Genomic DNA, 16,495 nt, shown 5'->3' on the forward strand with positions numbered 1-16,495 from the left:
GATCAGAAACACCCGCCTGTCCTCTCTGTATTTGCAGGATGTAAGATTTTCATGGTGCAGAACCAAACAACTAACAGAAAAGGCTCAGAATTTCCCCTTTGGGACTTCAACATAACTGTCCACCTTAGGACGAAGGCCACGTGTACCAGGTACTGCCCTCGCAAACGGTAGGCAAACGACACACGCACACACACACTGCAGAACTGGTCCATTAAGATACCTAATCCTCCGCAGAAGTGCAGAGCGGTATGTCCACACAGTAAGGCAGAGGAAGCCAGGAACAAGGGAACATACAAAGCTTTGTTATGAGGCTTCAGACTAAGGATGCTAGATGCGCTCTCTGTTCAGAAGTGGTCTTTGCAATGTTTGGAACAAGAAACTGCACTGATTTCTCATGAGAGGACTGACAGCAAAGAAGCTGCTGGGCTGCATCAGGGCAGTGCCATCGCAGTGGTCCAGCACAAACCACCTCCTCCAGACACCATCCCTTTGCAGTGTTCACAAAAGTGCTTGTACGCAAGGTATTTACAACATGAGCAAGGTATTTTTGCCATTAGTACTACAGTGTACACTCTTCACCAACTTATTCCTGAGTGTACGAGCCCCATGTTATGCATGACAGCCTGAGAGATTTTTGTATCTAGAAACCACCCCAGAACTAGGTTAGCCTGGCAGGCTTGCAGCACTTCATTTACATATGAGTCAATCCTTCTGCAATACAAACATTAGTGATGCATTCCCCACTGTCCTTCTATTTATACTCACTATTTAACCTGCAGGCAGCCCGAGTTAATTAAACAAATCAATCCCATTGAGATAATTGTGTCTCAAGCAAATTAACACAATTAGCCTTTTAAAAAGAAAATCCAAGCACTACCTGCTGTATTTCTTCATATAAATCATGTGCTCGTTCCTCCAACTCTAGATTCATGGCTGTCTAGGAACCTGCCTTAAAATGAAAAGTACAATGACACATGAAACCAGCTGACATTTGACTGTTAGAGCCAGCAGCTTCTCTGTTTGCATCGCTGACTTCCACTGAAGTCAGAGGCGCCTGTCAGAAATAAACATCCTTAGAGGAGAAGGATGCAAGGAAGGATCCCGCTACACTGGACACTTCACAGCTGTATCACTTTGATGATAGTCCCTGCTCCAAAACAGTACATTACACTGGCACTTAAAACCGTGGTGAGATAAGCAATGAGTTAGTTAATTGGATATACCAGGAGTTAGAGGCATTCTTCATCCTTCCTTCTCCAGCTCAAATTTACAGAAAACCCTCTGGAACAAAGCTGAAGATCTACAAATGACATGTTGGTACCCATCCTCTTTTGGAGACCCACGCCTCTATCCCCCACGTGCAACAAAGCTGCTCTAGCAGTTTAACAGATACCATCACCCTTGGCCACCCTCTGTTTTCTCAGGGTGTTTTTGTTCCCTGGGGCAGCCTCAAAGCAACCCAACACACCTCAGCCTCCCGTGGTTGCAGCCCACCCTCCACCCAACATCTCAACCACCCTGCACCAGTGTGGCAAAGGCAGAGGCATGTATCTTTTTCTACCAGTCCTGGTAAAGGAAGGGGCCACAACTTTTGGCTGAAAGGAAGGAATCCTTCCTACCGCAGGAAGATTGAGCAGAGCTACTCCACCAGAGCCTGTGAGGAAAAGCAGTGAGAAGCACCTAGCACCCTGCAACTAAAAACGGAAAAAACTTAAATAAGAGGCCAATGCGCAAAACCACGACCTCGTCAGCTGAAGGTCTAACCAATCCCACTCTTTTAAGAGATGGTAAAATATCTATGCAGTACATTTGTGACGGTGGGGACCGAGACCTCACAGTTGCCTGCGATGGTTACTGCGTTATTTTGTGTGAGCAGCAAGGGTTGCTTGAATGTAGGAGACTCCATTTCACAGCTCGTGAGAAACTGCAGAGCAGAGGCAAGTGTGTGTGTGTGCATGCAGGAGAGACAGAAAAAAAAAAAAAAGATGTTAACGAACCTAACCAGTAATAACTGTCTTCTCGTTTCTCTCGGCAGATGATTCAAGGAGGGACGAGCCGCTCCTCCCGGTGCCTCCCACCGGCTGCTAGGCAACTGCAGCAGCCGTGCAGGGGCAGGCGGGCATCCAGCATTAACTTCTTTCTCTTTCTGAAGGAATTAAAAAGGCTTAGTCGTACATTAGCTGCAAAACTGAGTGACTGACAACTGGTAACTGGTACTAAGTTCCTGCAAGTAATTACGGGGGGGGGGGGGGGGGGGGAAAGGGGGAAGAGAAGTGATGGGTGGGAGAGAGGAGAGCAGGGCACCAGACTGGCACGCTGCTGCCTGGGCACCACGTACCGAGGGAGGTGTGCAGGAGGTGATTTAATGGAAGACTCCCCCATACTCTGCAAAAGAGAAATAGAGCACTTTTTTTTTTTTTTAGTATACAAGAACTAAAGCATTTTTCCCTCTCAGCACATTTCTCATCCACATGGCACCATAACCAATGTACTGCATCGACTCCGCAAACATGGCTAAGATGGTAACAGCGCTGCTCCCTCCACAGTCACTCCAAACATACCTGCGGACCATGCTGGCCAGCATCCAGGCCAGCCAGCCTCCTCCCTCACCAAAGCTCTGCTGCTGATCTGCCCCACAGAGCTCCCAGCCTTGACCCCAGCCAGCTTGTCCCCTCACCTATCAAGCAGGATCCAGCCATGGACCACGCAGAAAAACAGGTCACTGAAATAGGCTGGGTGACAAACTAGCCTTTTCCTCCTGGAAAATTATTTTTCCAGCTTGGATCCTTTCAGCAACTTGGTTCACCAGACAGCCGCGGAAGCGGGTCGGTCAGCACAGGCAAGGGTGGCCCCTTCAGCCACCCACTGGTGGGCCACGAAGCCGCGGTCCCCCAAGGTGGCAGCTTCTCCTGCGCCACAGAAACGCTCCCCGTGCTCACATGGGAGATCGCAGGCAGGAGCGGGTAAAGCAGCCTCTTCCACAGCCCTGTGGCAAGAAGTAACTAGGGATGCTTAAAGGGCAGCATTAACATTTTGCAGAGGGTAGGCAGTTTACATTCAGTGTTGCCACTCAGAGAGCCAGAGAAGTTTTGCTAGGGTCCTGCACTGTAGGAGGCTCCTACACAAACCAAGCCTTCAAGTGAGTCCTACTCAAACTGCACAGACAAGCAAGGGAAGAGGTTAGTCCCAAAGTCACGTACTGGGCCAAACAGGGAATCATCCCCCATTTCTTGTATGGCCATTCTGAATTGCACACTGCACTTAGCATTTTCATTACCTCCACAAACCAGTGGCATAACCAGAAACTAGTTCTTATTACTTAAAAAAAAACAAAAAAACAGAAAACCAAACAACAAAAAAAACCAAAAAACCAACCCTACCATCTTACAAAAATATGTATTCAGGAAAGTCACAAGAAGCAAACTTAATTTATATGGCACATAAATCTTCCACTAACCTGATTTTACACAGTGCAAAAATCAGAATGCTTATATATAAAGTTGCCTACTTCTTATAAAATGAACTTAACACAGTATCAACTCAGAACAAACAGCACAAGCTTTTACATGCGTATCTATCTATATATCATTTACGAGTCAGAGTCAAAATGATAACAGATATAGCAGGAATATAAAAGTACTTTATTACAGGGCAGCCTGGGAAAAGGGCTTATCATAAAGTGTATTTAGAAAACCAGTTCTGTGACACAGGATCCGCAGACACAGATGTCCTGTCATAAAGAATTCATTATTTACAAATATACTACAGAACACTCCATTTGCAATGAAGTACCATAAATAATTCAGGCTCAATACGTGTCAGAAGCGAAGGCAGTGGCATTTTCTCCGCCATCCTCGCAGAGCTCCCCATACTCAGTGAAACAGAGCTCTGCTGTAACATCGCAAACGCAACAAGTACACTGAATTTTCATTAAAACACAACACTTCGTTCTCCACAAAAGGTCTCCCCGCCAACACAATTTATATAGAGACTTGTCCCCACAGTGGCAATGCTTGTGTAGAAGTGCAATTCATTTCTTTTTAAATTGCACATATGTATTTTATTTTCACCCCTGTAAATAATATCAAATTGCCAACTTGGGTCCACTGCCCAGGTGCAGCAGTGTTGCACAGCTCTACCTTGTGTCCTCTGCTCCGACCCAAAGAGGCAAATCCAGAGGCAGGCAGAAACTCCACTAATGTGACCTCCGCCTCTCTGTGGAAACACAGCACAACGCATATTGCAAAAAGTGTGCCAGAAGTTTGACATGGTGATGGAAACATGCCTCTATTTGAAATTAGATTAAGACAAACTTTATTTTATATGGGTAAACAAACAGTCACCAGACAAAAAAAAAAATCCATTTGCTACTGATATGGAATGAATCTGGAAAACATACCTAACAGTGGAGGGTCCCTAGTGCATTAGCTTTTCATTCTCCATGACCCATACAAATTCACCTATTTCCTCAAAAGACCAAGCAAAAATTGCATAAAACCCTCGATCATAAATTCATCTTCCTCTCTATTCTACTTGTACTGTTCTTTACTCCAGCAGGATACCTGCATGGATGCAAAACTTCATTTGTCTGACTCTTTTCATCTTCCTAAAAAAAAAAAAAAAAAAAGAAAGAAAAGAACAAAACACAACCAACCCCCAACTACTGAAAAAAACCCAAACAAAAGCCCCTCAGAACTCTCCCTGCTCTAACTACAGATGCCCCCCTCCACACGGATGGGTAGGCAGGACTTAAATTCTGTTTTCTCCCTTTTGAGTCATGAATCAAAACGCAGCAGATTTGTCAAAGAGAGGAAAGAAACAACAAAACAGAAAACCTCACCAGCCTACTAGAGATGGTACTGAGAATCAATACGAGCACAAACGCCAGACTTAGCTGGTACATCATTTCACAGCATCAGGTGGTCTCTATCCACCTCTGAGTCCCAGAAAGCAGAACAGATCATTGTGATCACCTGCCTGTGGTGTGCCACAGACCTACGTGCAGATATAGTACCTGTGAAAGTCCAGAACATATACATATCAGCAATAGTCTCCCTTGCTAAAAACATATAGTTCTAACTCACAAGCAAGTGATCAAGAATCCATCACATCCAAAGGAAGTCACTTCAGTGAGTCATTTATCCTATTTAATAACTTGTGTGTTACAACTAGCCTAGATTCATCTGGTTTCACCTTTCAGCCATTCAATTTCATTACACCTCCTCCTCCTAAACTGAAGAGCTTTGTATTTTCTTTCCTCCATTGATATTTGCAAAATACAACTCAGCCACTTCACTTAAAGTAAGCATGCTAGGCTTTTTATTTAAATAAATAAATAAATAAGTAAAATCTAATGGTAAAACAGGTTTTCCAACTGTAACTGATCTCTCAGCTCTCTAAAGCCTTTTTTTCCTTTTTAAAGCATTTTTTTCCTAAAGCAGGCACGTAAGAACTGGACTCCGTACTCCAGTAATGATCCTGTGCCATCACACACTGATTAAAATACTATATACGTCCACAGGACATGTTTGGCTTTTGCATCCAAAGACCGTATCCATTCTTTTAGCAGCGGTGCAAGGACTCTGTATTTTGTTAGCTTTTTACCATCACCCCAGGTCCCTTCGAATGTAAACTGCTCTCCAGGATGTAGCAAGCCCTGCCCTCTGCATAACATACAGCGATGGACTGGTCTGGGCTAACATTCATACAACTCAAGCAAGTCCATACCAAAAGGAAATTAATCCCCTGTGTGACAAAGGACATGTCATTATTTGCCATACTCCTGATTTTTGGTGGCACTTTCAAATTTAAGAAGAAATAACTTTGTCAGTATAGTTATCAGTGATCTTGAAATAAAGTTCTCTCAGTTCTACCAACTAAAGGCTTATAGTTACTTCTCCCTTTCCTTTCCAAATAATCACATTGCCTCATCACCCATTTATACTCACTGCCATCATTTCTCTATTTGTTTCATACACGTAGACATATATAAATGCGACAGAAGTTCCAGTATAAAATGTGTTCCTCTTTGCAGAAAAGTGCTGAAGAGCACTGGGTGTATATTTAATGCCCTCACAAGCAACGGGTGTATATTTAATGCCCTCACAAGCAATGGTATGGCATACCGTTGTATACTGGTCCATTTTGAGCACTGGATACAGTATTTTTAAATGTAACTTTCCCCTCACAGAAAAGCTTCATGAGTTAAAACATATCCTGGTTAAGTGAACGCAGGATTGCAGTTTGTTGTTTTCTTTTTTTTTTTTTTTAATGTAGTATCTAATAAAGCATCAGCAACATTAACATTACGGTTATTAGTTTACTTAATATGATGATGTTCCATTAGACAAAAGATAATACAATTGTAGGCTGGAAATTAATTATGGAAACATGTTGATATGGTTATATGGAGTCATGAAACTTTTTCAAATGCAGGAGCACTGTGTCTACAATACAGTTTAAACAAGTTAACTTATTTCAACTGCATATGCATAATAAACTTTTGCTCTGTGCTGTCATATCAGATACTCATTCTTCCAATACAAAAATGTTTTTGTTTTTTATATGCAATAAAGCATTTAATGACTATTAAAAAAAAACTATGGTCGAAGTTGAGTCAGAACAACTTGTCAGAACATAGTGCTTCTTGTGCTTTCAGCTCAAAAGGAGAATTCCTATCATTATTAAACAGCAGTAATATTTATAGACAAAAGTACCAATTTAGTTGTATTACTTTACTTTGCTAGAGTAAGAGAACTTTATCTTTTAGGCAAATGGCACCAGCACTGCAATGGCATGCTGGAAAAGTAGCACGCGTAAGGAGGAGCAGGGGCAGAAGAGTCCGAACCCATCGTCGCAACAGAGCTGGATGTCAGCAGATGCCACAGTCTGTATGAGAGGATTCCCTTAAAAAGCAGGGGTCGGACGCCAGACCCAAGTAGCCAGTGGTGCTTTGCCGATGTGGATTTATTTAGGGGACGGAAACACCATAATGTAGACCTAAAGGTGTTCTTTTCCTAGGCTAAAGTTTAATAGAGCTTTAACTTTTTAACAAAGGTCAAAAAAAGTTTCAACACATCTCCTCAGGTTAGCATTGCTTAAGTAAAGCCAGTGCAGCCATTTGTGGAACCCTAGTTCAACAGCAGAATTAATTACCAGAATTAATTACTAGCCACAAAGCCTTCCCTAGAATATTTAACTGATTTAGTTAAGAACATATCTACCAGAGCTCATTTAAAAATAAAATGTTTCACTGGTCAGAACTAGCAAAGGACAGACAACTTGACCACCAGAAGAACACCCCGATCATCCTGTAGCCATTCCTAAATAGCCGAGCTGAGGACTCGCTTCTCTGAATAAGAGAGGTTTGGAGTCTTTTTTGGGTGTTTTGACCTCCATCACAAAATTAAAGGGTAGCAGTTTCCTCATTTCTGAGCGTGCTAGTATCCCAGGCAAGGGAGAGGCAGGGCTTTCACTTCTCACCTGCCCACAGGAAGTTCACACCTCACTGTTACCAACTAAAATAACTGAAATACAGCAAGAAGCTCCAGCCATCCGAGACGATGTGAACCTTTCCCATCCTCTGTGAGCTGGCTTCAAGCGAACCAAGCGATTTTTGCACGCCCACATCAAGCCTGTGGCAGAGGAGAAGCGGAGCTTGGGCAAGGGAGACAGAGACACTCCGAAGCTGGGGACAGCTCAGACAGGACAGCAAAGATTCCCCCCCAACTATGAAGAGCGCCTGCGTCTCAGTGACACCGAGCAGAGAAGATAAAGGCATCACTTGAAAAGGACAACCCTACCGTGGGCACGCAGCTTAAAATGCCACTCATTGTTATTCTGCTGGCAGGTTGCACATTGGCCTTTGTTTCAGCTTTTGAAGTATGATCCAAACGGCAAAGTAGGCCGAGAGACCGTTTCTTGTAACTTCAGATTTCTAATATAGGTTCCAGCCAGTCACTTAGCTCTGCGCTTGTCTTTTGTGGTTGCATGTATTTCCTATTTAAGAAAAGGACTATAGCAGTTCCTGGTTTGTCACATTTTCTTCAACTGAAGAGTCTGAGCAGCAGCTTCCTCTGCCGTGCATTGCTCTGCATTGGTGAACACTCTTCCCTCTCACCCTGCTCAGAAACGCTCAGCCACCTACAAAGCTGATTTACAGACACGAGGCAACAAGATGAAGGATTTCAAAACCACATCCATGATGACAGTCTATGGGATTTTTTCCTCCATACCTACATTTCAATCCTCCCTTCTCCATCGGCACTTTCCAGCTCTTTCAAAATAACGAGCAAAAGCTTCTCCAGCTTCACAAATCTCGCACATTGCATTTTCCTTGTCATTTAAGAGATACTATTAATACCAAATAGTTTGTGTGGAAGAACACTGTGCACTTTGTAAAGCTTTATTCAAAGCATCCTGTGATCTTCCACTGAAAGCATTAATTTAGCACCTTCACAGTACTTCAGAGGCACAGATTATAATTCATCTCACACAGGTGGAAACTCAGAGGCACGCTCAGGCTAAAGTAACTTGCTGTTGGGCTAACCACCAGAAGAACTCATGTCCCGCCTCCCCAAATTCATTCTGTATTTCAGCATTTCTGGCCAACGCTTGCTCCAGCACTTCCTGCCCCGCATCTAACTTCACAAGAAGTCATCCCTTCCCTCCCCTATTACCACACCTATGTAAGTCTCTGGCAGAACTTCCCAGACACCTTTTTTCCCCCCCAAGGATTTCCTGAGATTAAGTAATTAAATCATTACGGAAGAAGTTCATCACCTGCTAGGGAAACTACTTACACAAACAACATTCCCACCAACAGCAACCTGTATGGCTGCGCTTCTGTGTCCCAGACACCAGCCACACTGGCTGAACGTGAAAAGCTGACATTAACCCCTTCCAAATGAAAAGAATACTCTCAGGGTCTGGTCTTTAAGACTAATTTCCCTGGATAAATAAGAGACTGCTAGTAAAATATCGCATAAGGCTCAATTTGTTTTAAACAGGAGAAAAAGAACAAAGAAGGTCAGTCTCTCTCTCTCTCTTTCAACTATTCTTCAGATACAATTTTATGTAATTGTGTAATAGCATTTCTTTAATAAGAAGTAAATATAAACATATACGAAACAGAAAAAGCAACCAGAAAAGGATTAACACTTTAATATTACAACAACACCTGAAAATATAAGGGAATAATAATCTCAAATTTAATCAGCAGTGAAAACCAAAATCATGTATGAAAAGAAGGCAGGCTAAGCAAATGTGAACTTGTCTTGCATGACAGATAGCATGGGAGCTCCTAACTGTATGCAACTCACTAGTGCTTAAAGAGCATTACTTGTTTTGATTCTTGCACCAGGATCCATCAACATGACATCTGGACACACAGCCCTCTTTTTGTTTTAATGAAGGTACTTTAATAATGCAAGAGAATACCTTGTCATTAACCACTGTCAGCTATGGTTTTGCTAAACAGTGGCCATTGCTACTTTTACTCAAACCTCATGCAATAACAGGTCTCACCAGAAACCACTGAACAAACTTCAGATTATCCTACAGATGACCGTTAAGGACCTGCTGAAATCTAAATTAAACAACAGTTTTTACCTCCTTTCGTGTCTCAAGTAGTCAGAGCCACAAAGCATCTCAAGACTCCGCTAGGGTATTCAGAACATGCCATCTCATCCCTTTCGTTCCCTCACACCATGTCTGGAAACTGGAGAAATAAGAACACACCCTCATCTGGCTCCGACCAGAACTGAGGAACAACAGCTGGTCTCTCCAAGTGAGTGACACATGGAGCACGCATTTATCAATTGCTAGAGAGATAATGCAGGCACCCCTCGATGGCTGGCCAACAGCCTCTCTTGGTAGAAATAGGAAGTTTTCTAGGCAGCATGGTCCCTTCAAAAGATCAAAGAAAAAAGTTACACAGCAAGCTGCACAGGTACATCCCAAGCACATTTTTCATGTTTTTCAATCAGTAAAAGCTTGTTGGATATCCTCCTAGCACTGTGTCAAAAAGCTCTGCTTCAATGGAGTTTTGTTAGTGGGACTGATGGTGTAACTAGTTCAACTTCAGAGAACACTTCTAGAGGAGACTTGGTCATCACCCCCTCTTAAGGCTACAAAAGGTGATGATATTTTAAGCTGAAAGCCAGCAGAAGAAAGCAGAGAGGAAAAGGATAGGAGATAATTTTTTCTTCCAAGTTGTCTATTCAAGAAATCCAGAGGAAGTTTAAGTGGGACGCAGTCAAATCTACTCATTTGCCTCTGTTTTTAATAGCACAGACTAGGAGAAGGGCCAGAGAGCGTACGCTTTTCCTTTGTTTAAGAAAAAGCATACAATTGTTCGAAAAACACTCAAGTTTTCAAACTAGCAATGCACAGGATCAGAGTGACACCACTACTATTTATTAGAGTTAAAATTCATCTGAACTTACGACAGACCAAACGTAGAGTATTCCCTGACCATCTGAAGATGGCTTTGGTGGGAGGGTACCATTACTCCAGTTCCCACAGGCTTCCCACACTGCCCTAACAGATTACTCGAGTCACTTCAGAAATGGGCAGAGTGAGATGCATAAAATGCGGCTGTGTACAACACATCTACGGAAGTAAAGGTCTTGACCTTTTTAATCTCCAAGAGGTGTGTTCGAATACTATACTCACAGGCAACTGCTATAATAAATCATCAAAGCAGCATACTGTTAAGGCTCAGCATCTGAAAGCAAAAGGCTAATGAAGTACTAAAGCAACAAGCTTTTTTCCCTCCTGATAAAATGGAGGAGGAAAAACAGACCCAACCCTGTTGGCACACTTTGTGGACAAATTCCTTTTGACAATTTATGAACTTTCTTTCCTCCTCCTGTTTAACAAAATTACTTCAACAGTATAAAAGTTGGCAACATAGCTATCTCGGAATAGGAAAGTCGCTGTATTCCTTATTGGTAAGCAGTGCACACACGCAAAAAAACCCACCCACAGGAAATCGAGAACTATTCGTTTAGTTTTAGCCAAGTCTTTGCAAGACTGTACCTTTTGACTATTAGTTGATGGTAAATGTGCTACTGTCTGGTACTTAATCTCATATAAGAACTAGACCAAAAAAAGTATCAACATTAAATTTTACCTTCAAAAAAGAACACAAGTGGTATGAATACAATTCTCTAGAAAAATGCTACTTAGCAAAAACAAAACAACTACTCCCCCACATACATTCAATACTTAAAAGAAAGAATTCAAAGCTGTAATTATGTTCACACAAACCCAAATTGCAAAGTACAAGAAGTTCAACTTAGGGATTCAAAATCCTGTGTTATCTCTAATGACACCATGTACCCCACTTCCTCTCATATTTTTTTCTTTGGTATTTTGGGGGCCTGATGGGATGCTGTCCATTGCCATTACCAGGGATTTGAAAGAAAATATGAAATCGCTTCTTGTCATCTGCACAGAACATGAAACCTGGAGCAACGGTAAGCAAAAACCGAATCAGGTTACTTTCTGGTAAAGTATATTTTTTGCTAGGTATAGTTTATCTGCACAACAGCTGGTTTTAATACAGCAATAACACAAAGTTACAAACTCCTAGGAATAAAAAAAGAACCGCGAGAGTTACCCTTGGGGAATTGCATTCGGGAAGGCAATGATCCTGTAAAAAAGACTGGGGGTCACGGCAGACACAATCTAGACGCTAAACTTCCTGCACAAATCTGCAGCTAAGCAAGGAAACATAGCCTCTGGACGGATAAGAACATTATTTTGTATCTAAAGAACAATAACGGCAAGGCCAACATGCTTTTCTGGTCTATTCACTTCAGAAAAGAAAATACCACAAGAACAACTAAAGATTCAGAAAAATAGATCTTATATTGAGAGTTTTAGAAGTCTGCATATTTGGCTTATCAAAGAGGATAATGGTTATCAGTGACTTACCGACAAAACAGCTAAACGTCTCTACCAAGATAAAGAATCCATTAGCCAAAACTAGGCCCCAAAAAGATGCTGCCAGGCAGAGGAAAAAGTTTTGAAGAGTTCAGTATTAATCTCCTCTGCCTGACTATACCTAATTACAGTTGATTGATATGATGTGTAGTACGCTCAGAAACTCATCGACAGCACGCTTGCAAAATGCAGTATCCACAAGAACCACTTTCTGTCTTACCCAGCTGACTAAAACCCTGTACAATTCCTCTGGCGTTCACCTCTCCCCCACTGTGCAGCAATGCTATCCATTCAGAAATACAGACCTCTGCATTTAGGTAACCCCAACCAGTATGGCTCTTGGATCACATCTCTTCAGAAGCACCAGCTGCTCCCTATGCACCCTCAGAATATTAAAATCAAAGTTCATTTGTCTTCAAAGTGCTCCACAGCCTCAGTTCAGGGTATTCAAGGCTATTCCCAGAGTTCCAGGGCAGATTGCGATGCACCGTTCTGCTGCTCTAGCTACTGTTAATTGGTGCTGGAGACACAAATTTTTGTGTGGCTAAATGAGGAACGTGAAGTGACTTCCAAGTAGAATCACTCATGGCAGATCTGAGGACCAAAGCTTATGATATCCAGATCTTCCTCTCTCCACTTTTAAACTCATAGCAACTTGTATTAAACAAAAACACCCGGGCAATGCACTACATTACATCCTGCCATGGATAAGGAGAAACAAAAAAGTTTTCCATACTACTAGTGCAACTGTGAACAAAACACATAAGAATTTCTATAGTAGAGAAAAGAATTGACTAAAATTCTTCCGGAGGAAAATTATTGTAATTTACAACTGGGACATGTCTCCTTCTGTCATTTACAGCCAGGAGTGGGCTCTCTGTAAAGTAACAACAGAAGTTATGGACTCACTGTAGAAATTACCAAGTGAGAGTTCATGACCTGCGCTAGTGAGACAGGATGAACAGATACCGGAGGCTCATTCTGGGGACAGAAGTCTATGAATGTATTTCAAAGAATACGTTTTCTAATACTAAAGCCCATTCCTTGGAGTTTATGAAGTCCACAAGTCATGAGTAGCCCCTGTAATTTCAAGGCACACTGGCTGAGCATCAAGAGGACAACCAGAGAGTGAACAAGAGTCACAGTTGACTTTGCTGCTTGGGCTGCAGATGGGCACCCACCCAGCAGGAACGCTGACAGCTGCCTGCCCCATACAACCCCACCACCCAAACGGATGGACTAGGGAGAGCCCTCAGCTCCTTAACACATCAGCTCTTTCAACAGGAGGAGGACATTACCACCCACAAGCTGGGGGTCAATCATGAACCCAGAGAGCACATTTTTTAAGGGAGATGAACAGCAAACAAGCTTCTGCTGTTCTCAGAGCTCTGCCTGGGTACCTTAACTAATATCTGCCTCTGATTTAAATCATCTGGGGGGTTTTAAGTTTAATCTCATATGTGAATTTTGCGACTTTTCACTCACTGGGCTCCCCCTGACATTATTTTTAGACTACTTTTTTAAAAAACAAAACAAAAACAGCAAGTTACTGGCATGTCTCAGGTTGGCAACCAAGCCACAGCCTGGAAACTGTACAGCCTCCATGCGGAATGGGTTTCAGAGAAAAAAGCAGAACATTTCTCTATCTCGCTACACCAGCAGCAAACCATTAGCCTCACTGCTAGGATTTCACCTACAGCCTCAACTAAAATTTCCCTTTTAACTCTATCTGGCACCCTGTCTTTAATTCATTTAGGAAAGGTTTGATATGAAGAGTGGACAGTCAAGAAGGGAGTTGCAGAGAGGAAAGAAAAGGGGAGGAGAGGGGGGCAAGACTCAAATGGTTGGTAGTGGTGGTTAGCACTTTGGTACCGAGAGTCAATCTGATCTGTTTCATAAGTTAACAGGAAAAAAAACAAAACAGCCCCCACAACCTGTGTTCTTGGAGCCAGGGTTTCTCAACAAAAGCTGAGAGGCCTCTCCATACCAATGGTAACAATACATGGCAGGACCTTGACATCTGAAGCACAATAATTAATCATTTCAACAGTAAGTTACCAAGGAGCATCATCCCCTTTTTACTGACAGGGGAGCTGACTCAAAGGCGACCAAGGGAGTTGCCCAAAACCACAACACTAGTCATTAGCAGAGCTGCAGTTAGAAGTTCCTGGCTGCCAGCGCTATTTTCAAGCACTGAAATGGGCGGCCGCCCCGCAGCCACAGAGCTGGTACCCTGCACACTCACCAGGTAGAGAGTCACCCGCTCCCCACACCATGCCTCCGAGCTCCAGTCATACCACCAACATCAGAGAAGGAAGAAAGAAGGGTGCGTCCAGCCAGGGCGGTAGGCTCAGTGATGAGCAGCAGCCATGCCCATATCTCCCTGCTGACCTGCTCTACCAGGCGCCCACCCCAAAGGGGCAGCTGCAACCCCCAGGGTCTGCCCTGACACCCCCCTTGCGCCTGTGTGTCCATTGGAGCCCAGAGAACTTGGGTCAGAAAAATAAACCTAAGGTGAAGTCAGAGCTAGTAGTTTTGCTGGGTTTAGTACCCTGCATTGGCTCACTGACTGGGGTGGGTTGAAAGATGGGCAACATGCACCCCAGAGACTGCAGTGCTAAACTACACCCCATCTTGTTGTTTGTGCTTTACATACTCCGAGGGGAACTTCAGATCAGTTCACTTCTCAAGCAAAAGCTGAAATGGCTCTTTCCATCTTAGCTGTATGGCTTTAATGTACATTTTACAGTACCGATTTCAGTTTCTCTTAATTGCTTTGTCAAGAGTGCAAAGTTACATACATCTTACAGAACCAGCCAGCTCACTATGAGGATATTCCACAGAAAAAGGTGGCCTTTTTTCGTAAGGGTAGTTTGAAAATTATTAAATAGGTTAAATTTTCCATCTCAATTTTTATATAAGCAGCACTTACAACAAGCACCTTGGGAAACCCAGTGTGACAGAGATGGGGAGAGGGAAGTGAGTATTCCACCTTTACATTAAAAGCAGAACCACAGAAATTCACTTTTTGTAACACGATTAGTCTTAATTTATATATAAACTTACACCTAAGCCTCTGTTGTATTAGTTGAATGTATTCATTCCCCTGCTTTCTATATTCCACCTGGTATCTGCCTATACCGAGTTCTCCAGACATTCCTTCCAACTCACTTGATCCTTTGAAGCTGACAGTTATCTACACATTCAGGCACTGAAGTAATTTATTCTTTTAGAAGAATTAAGCATTTACAACTTGCAACATCAGATTGTGCAAATATTCAATTCAAATTTTCTGGAAGAAAAAAGAAAAGGAAGAAGCATTTACCTTGATGTCTACATTTACGTAGATATTTTCTCCCCCCCCCCCCCCCCCCCCCCCCCCTTGTTGTCTAGAGGCTTTTCCTTATGCATGAGAGATTTCCCATTTTTCTCCCTGTGTGTTCCAGGTACTTTCCACATATTGTGACAAAACAGCTAAACAGCACAAGAAAAGGAACTCAAATTACCTGTTACTGTTTTATTCAAATTAGCTTTCTTATTTTGAAAGATTTTCTAAGATGGCTTCTGTGGAGACAAAAATATTCACAGGCAATGTCAAAGGAAGTTATTAAAACTCATCTAGCAGTGATGCAAGAATTTTGCACTGATGTGCACTAACACAAGAAGAAACCACAATGCACCAGTTTAGCCAGACATCATTCTCTGACTTTGTCTCAATTTGGTCCCCAAATCAAGTGTTATTCCCAGTAAAAAAACAACAAAAACACACCCAAAATGCAAAAAACCACAAATACTTGAATGAGTTACCGTAGTTCTGCATGTGTTAAACTGGGGTTTTCACTGCCAAGACTCATTAAAAAAGAACAACCAGAAAGTGTTTGCAAAACAGATTGCTATTATAAAGTGCATTAACAGCTATTAATAATAGAATATACATCAACCTACTGTTTTTCAGATAATCAATATTAATTGGCAACCTAGTTTGGAACTGTTAAGGCAAGTGACCTTGGAGCTGAAATTTGTCAGGTCTAAGCTAACAGTGGGTGAAAAAAGGCCTGATAACAGTTACTTCCTTGTCATTTCCTTCCAAAAATGACACAAGTGATCAAAGTAATTTTTATCTCATAAACATACCTCTGAAAATAGATTAGGCCTCATAGAACAATTTTATATTTATGATCTGAGCTATCGGGCAGACCTCATGTAGAACTCGACTTGCAGTTCACAAGGGCCCCAGATTCCTTGGAAGGAAGCAAGATAAACGCAGAGGGAAATATGGGGGAAGGAAAAGAAAATATTGGGCGAGAGGTCTGGCACCTATCAACATCGCTGCAAGCTCGCCAAGTCTCATAATTTCATCATTAGGCTTCAGGCATATTAAAAGAGCTATTATTCATTTTTTTTTATTTGACCCCATCACATAATCAATAGGATGGATGCCAAAAGCCAGCCATTACAAGGAAGTCACCATGGCTAGGATTAAACCAAGACTACTCCCTGCAGAGACTGGACCATCTCTCATTGCTTTAAATGGGACTACATGATA

General features: G+C 42.4%; 1 protein-coding gene across 11 annotated transcripts in view; it reads right to left on the reverse strand.

Annotated features, from left to right (window-relative positions):
* Positions 1–16,495, reverse strand: part of TRERF1 (transcriptional regulating factor 1) — a 104,333-nt gene that overhangs the window by 55,541 nt on the left and 32,297 nt on the right. For 2 of the 11 annotated variants that reach the window (XM_087776511.1, XM_087776516.1), the window contains exons 3-4: positions 15,456–15,513; positions 15,016–15,241 (exon numbers count right to left, since the gene is read on the reverse strand). The exons of 7 other annotated variants lie outside the window; for them this stretch is intronic. The gene's annotated coding sequence lies outside the window, so the exon portion shown is untranslated. The remainder of the gene's footprint in view (positions 1–15,015; positions 15,242–15,455; positions 15,514–16,495) is intronic. 2 more of the 11 variants (XM_087776512.1, XM_087776514.1) reach the window with 2 other exon arrangements.

This window comes from Nipponia nippon, unplaced genomic scaffold (genome assembly GCF_047370975.1).
Source record: "Nipponia nippon isolate SJK-2023a ecotype South Korea unplaced genomic scaffold, ASM4737097v1 scaffold_4, whole genome shotgun sequence".
In the NCBI taxonomy this organism is placed as follows: Eukaryota; Metazoa; Chordata; class Aves; order Pelecaniformes; family Threskiornithidae; genus Nipponia; species Nipponia nippon.